Source organism: Oncorhynchus tshawytscha, linkage group LG01 (genome assembly GCF_018296145.1).
Source record: "Oncorhynchus tshawytscha isolate Ot180627B linkage group LG01, Otsh_v2.0, whole genome shotgun sequence".
NCBI classification, from domain to species: domain Eukaryota; kingdom Metazoa; phylum Chordata; class Actinopteri; order Salmoniformes; family Salmonidae; genus Oncorhynchus; species Oncorhynchus tshawytscha.
In genome coordinates this window covers 55,270,102-55,276,101 of record NC_056429.1, presented here as the reverse complement: position 1 = coordinate 55,276,101, position 6,000 = coordinate 55,270,102, and positions in this window count along the sequence as shown.

The window sequence follows — 6,000 nt, the reverse complement described above, 5'->3', positions numbered from 1 at the left end:
GAAAAACTGAGCTTCAATGTATTTGGCTAAGGTGTATGTAAACCTCAGACTTCAAATGTATTACCCCCGTTTTATATGCTTACTTATATAGGTGGCGGTGCATTGTGCCAATCCCTGATATTTACGGCTCTATTCTGTCTGTATCGTTGAAACGTTACATATTGCACGATGGAAATTTCAAGGTAATTCCCGGGTTGACCTTACATATGCAGCGATTACCGTGAATGCAGTCTGCGCTAACGCGGAAACATTAACTGTACATTTCAATCACGCTGTAACGCGAAACTTCTGCGATACGGATGAGGTGAAAACTAGCAAGTGCAAAAGGGAAAAACTATTAGATATGTAAATAGCTCATTACTCACTCTCACAATCAAGTGGAACTCATTCCCTCTCATTACGGTGATGTTAAGGCTACAACATCTCCCTGCAGCCACATTCAAATCAAAATCTTGGCTAAATACGGAGAAGGGGAGTTCTGCTCAGCACACTCTACACATGTACAGTCGTGGCCAAAAGTTTTGAGAATGACACAAATATTAATTTTCACAAAGTCTGCTGCCTCAGTTTGTATGATGGCAATTTCCACATACTCCAGAATGGTATGAAGAGTGATCAGATGAATTGCAATTAATTGCAAAGTCCCTCTTTGCCATGCAAAAAACATTTCCACTGCATTTCAGCCCTGCCACAAAAGGACCAGCTGACATCATGTCAGTGATTCTCTCGTTAACACAGGTGTGAGTGTTAACGAGGACAAGCCTGGAGATCACTCTGTCATGCTGATTGAGTTTGAATAACAGACTGGAAGCTTCAAAAGGAGGGTGGTTTAATCATTGTTCTTCCTCTGTCAATCATGGTTACCTGCAAGGAAACACGTGCCGTCATCATTGCTTTGCACAAAAAGGGCTTCACAGGCAATGTTATTGCTGCCAGTAAGATTGCACCTATATCAACCATTTATCAGATCATCAAGAACTTCAAGGAGAGCGGTTCAATTGTTGTGAAGAAGGCTTCAGGGCACCCAAGAAAGTCCAGCAAGCGCCAGGACCATCTCCTAAAGTTGATTCAGCTGCGGGATCGGGGCACCACCAGTACAGGAATGGCAGCAGGCAGGTGTGAGTGCATCTGCACGCACAGTGAGGCGAAGACTTTTGGAGGATGGCCTGGTGTCAAGAAGGGCAGCAAAGAAGCCACTTCTCTCCAGGAAAAACAACAGGGACAGACTGATATTCTGCAAAAGGTACAGTGATTGGACTGCTGAGGAATGGGGAAAAGTCATTTTCTCTGATGAATCCCCTTTCCGATTGTTTGGGGCATCCGGAAAAAAGCTTGTCCGGAGAAGACAAGGTGAACGCTACCATCAGTCCTGTGTCATGCCAACAGTAAAGCATCCTGAGACCATTCATGTGTGGGGTTGCTTCTCAGCCAAGGGAGTGGGCTCACTCACAATTTTGCCTAAGAACACAGCCATGGATAAAGAATGGTATCAACACATCCACCGAGAGCAACTTCTCCCAATCATCCAGGAACAGTTTGGTGATGAACAATGCCTTTTCTAGCATGATGGAGCACCTTGTCATCAGGCAAAAGTGATAACTAAGTGGCCCGGGGAGCAAAACCTCGATATTTTGTGTCCATGGCCAGGAAACTCCCCAGACCTTAATCCCAATGAGAACATGTGGTCAATCCTCAAGAGGCGGGTGGACAAACAAAAACACACAAATTATGCAAGAATGGGCTGCCATCAGTCAGGATCAGTCAGGTTGTGGCCCAGAAGTTAATTGACAGCATGTCAGGGCGGATTGCAGAAGTCTTGAAAAAGAAGGGTCAACACTGCAAATATTGACTCTTTTGCATCAACTTCATCTCATTGTCAATAAAAGCCTTTGACACTTATGACATTTTTGTAATTTTGTATTCCATTGTAACATCTGACAAAAATATCCAAAGACACTGAAGCAGCATACTTTGTGGAAATGAATATTTGTGTCATTCTCAAAACTTTTGGCCACGACTGTAGGTAATAGTGTTTCATGGCATTGTTTTCCTCTTCACTTAGATGTGTTTCATTTCTTTTGGTTGGAGAACACAAAGGCAGTGAGAAGGGCAACAACAGACGGAGATGAAATCATTATAAAATACTGAAGCGAACTGAATACAGAGAAAATTGAAAAGACTGCTGCGTTAAAATAACAGTATCCCTGCCATAACGTTCAACTTTATTTAAAAGAGCACCCAGGGGACACATTTCAATGACACTGTATATCCATAACATAAGATAACAGAGGTAAGGATTGGTAATGGTACTATGGTATTGCCGCAATGCATCACTTTTCAGTTTTCCCAGCCGCCACCAGAAAGCTGACCAAGATCCCAGCCAGCGTCGACATGAAGGTCACAAGTGCTCTGCGCCTTCCTAAGGTGATCCCTGTGTGGCGGCTGAACGCCCTCCCAGGACTCTCTACCCAGTCCCTGAAAGCTCTGCTTTCATCCTCACTGCCTGTACTGGACTCCCAACCCCACCCCTCCCTACCCTCCCTTAAGGACATTTACATACTCATTAGCCCCCCCCCCCCCACACTGCATTATGTTACATTAGGAGTAGGACTGGGAGGGTGGGGGTGGGGGGCATACTCCAAGTTGGGGATGGGAGTCGAAGGGTGGGAGGGGGGGTGGTCTGCAGATTACGATTCAGGGGGAACATTATTCAACCACTCTCTCTCTCTCATGCAGATTCGGAGCAGGAGAGGGATGAGTACTTCTCTCTGATTGATCCCCACTCTGGGGCAGAATATTGGATGTATCACAGCCAGAGTCTGGTACTGTTCTGCTGAATGGAATAGATGGCAGAGAAGAACAAAGTACACAATGAAAAAGTACCATTGACCCTGATAACAACAGAACACAGCTTTGATATGATCACAGCATGGTTTCTCCATAACATGTGGGTTTCTGCAGGGCATGGCAGTCTGGCAGAAGCAATTTACAGATCAATCCGCACAGCGGAGACTCCAGTATTCTGCTCCAACCCTCTCCTCCTCCTCGTCCTCCTCCTCTACCCCATGGCATGGCAGTGTTGCTGTTATGGCTGCTGTTGATCTATGGCAGGGTGAACTTGAACATTTCACTTCTCATTTCTCCTCCCCAGGAGTTAAAATGTGACGCCCAGAGAGAGTCACATCTACTTTAACACTCTTCATAATTGACTCCCCCTCTGTCCCCAGAGAGAGAGAGAGAGAGAGAGAGAGAGAGAGAGAGAGAGACTCAGAATCCCACAACCCAATCAGAGATCTGGGAGCAGAGCTTTTTTTCTTCTTCTACAAAAACAAACACTTACGTGGCTCAACACCTGGTGGCGACACAAGATGTGATTTCTTCCCCCAAACAGCCGCCGGGGCCCCCAGCACATCTTATCAGCGCATAGCAGCGGGCCGCTGCAGCCCAGGCAATTTAAGCCCTGTGATAAACATAGCAATTCCCCTAGAAAGCTCCGGAATGGAGGACGAGGAGAGGGGAAAAAGAGAATGAGGAGTGAAACAAGGAATGATAGCCCAGAAAGGGTGAGGGGTGGGACGTGCAAGTATGGATTTGGCCAAAGTATTTGTGTGCTTGTGATGGAGGGAGTCTTGTAGCCTAGTTGCCATGTTGAGAATTGGTTGTAAATTGGAAAATGTTAACAGCTCTCGTGTGTCTCATAACAGCAGGTTGCTAGACCAGAGGTGGTGTTGTTGTTGTTGTGTGTATGAGAGTAGATGGCCCGGTGGCCATTTGGGCATCTGAGGAATGCTCCACTGACTTTAGCTTCATGCTGTGGAGATAACCGCAGATAGTAATCCCTCAATTCCCAATTACATGTCCACTCATGCCTCCCAATGTCAGAAAGTGTGAAAGGGGGTATTGATTGGCCATCCACCCCACCTCTGTGCCACACTGTGTTCCTTCTCTGCTTCTGTATCAGTGATCAGGGGTCATTTTACAACCCATTCGCAAGCCTAGTTTGTGGTGTCCTTCACTGTATAAACTACACTGCATAAGTAAACAACTCAAACACAACGTTGTCAAATCACCAGGCTCCTTTCCCACTGTTCTTCAAGTTTCAGCCTGTCTTGTGGAATATAATGTTTCTCAGTACGCTACGACGTAGCTCTTCAAGTTTCAGCCTGTGTTGTGGAATATAATGTTTCTCAGTACGCTACGACGTAGCTCTTCAAGTTTCAGCCTGTGTTGTGGAATATAATGTTTCTCAGTACGCTACGACGTAGCTCTTCAAGTTTCAGCCTGTGTTGTGGAATATAATGTTTCTCAGTACGCTACGACGTAGCTCTTCAAGTTTCAGCCTGTGTTGTGGAATATAATGTTTCTCAGTACGCTACGACGTAGCTCTTCAAGTTTCAGCCTGTGTTGTGGAATATAATGTTTCTCAGTACGCTACGACGTAGCTCTTCAAGTTTCAGCCTGTGTTGTGGAATATAATGTTTCTCAGTACGCTACGACGTAGCTCTTCAAGTTTCAGCCTGTGTTGTGGAATATAATGTTTCTCGCTGGGCCACGACGTAGCTCTTCAAGTAAGATATTGTCAAGTTTCATTTGTTTAAGAACCTTAGGGTTTGAACCTACCGAAATTGTGCCACCCACCGCTTGTATTTCCCGCCCACACTTTTCCATAAACTCCTCAGAATAGTGCAGATTTCTAGGCCAATGAAAACGTTCTTCCTCTGGGATGTCCCAATTGTCTAGGATTCTATATGAAACCTTCATCAAGCTACAGCATTTCCATAACAAACGATGGTCAATCTATTTATCTTTTACCCTAGATGCAGAGGGGAGTAGCCGTGGTTACTGTACAAAACTCAAGTCAATACAGCCACGCCGAAAAACATGGACCTAGACACATCTCAAATTTACTTCAAACTTGGGTATTTTATGGGGGTTTGAAATAAAACACAGATTAATACTTTGGCAAATGAAGATAATGAGAAGTTTATCAAAGAGTTTCAAACATTGAATTTTTTTTATTTTTAAACATGATCGTTCAAATCTATTTCAAGTACTCTGAAATGTAAGGTCATTTTTATCAGTAACTATTGAGAGAACAACATGCTCATAAAATAAGCATCTACTATGTTTGATTGAGTCAAATGGCGCAATGATGTAAGAGGGTTAGGACTTCATAGCTAGATGTATGTGTCATAGTGTTTCATACCTGAGAATTACCACCTCATTATACGGTAATAACTTCTATAGCCTTTTGAGGCAGACTCTCTAAAGTTAAGTAGTGCCCTCAGGATGGTAATAAAACAAGTGTTCTTTGTTAATATGTCTGTTTGGAAACATTTATTAAAATAATACTGGCTAAATGAAACATGCCACAACCAAACATCCCTAAATGTGAGGAAAGGAAAAACTTAAATGTGAGGAATCAGTAATAGAGATAAGGCTTTGTCAAGGAGTTAATTTAATGCAGTGTTTCTTAATCATGGTCCTGGGTGCCCAAAGGGTGCACATTTGAGTTTTTTCCCTAGCACCAGACAACTGATTCCACCAATCAAAGGTTTGATGATGAGTTGATTAGTGGAATCAGGTGTGTAGTTCTAAGGCAAAAACTCTAATTAGCAGGACCAGGATTATAAAACCCTGATTTAATAAACTACAAAGAATCTCAAATGAAACAAATAATGTAGCTGATTTTGTTGTTTATGTAATTCAAATCTGTAAAGAAGTCATTTAATATTTTGTCTTACACACATAGAAAATAAGATATAAAAATACATTATAAACTTAGAACAATGGCTGCAAATAGACATACTGTTTTATCATAGGCAATAATTTGGGTATGGTTACACACAATTCATGGAGTAAATGCTAACAAAATCAGTTGAGTTTGACAGCATGGAGTCCTGTAACACGCTTGATTTGCACACTCAGAATAAAACACCAGATCAAGAATAATGCTGTCAAAATAGCATATAAAAACCTCTGATAATAGCATAACATGCA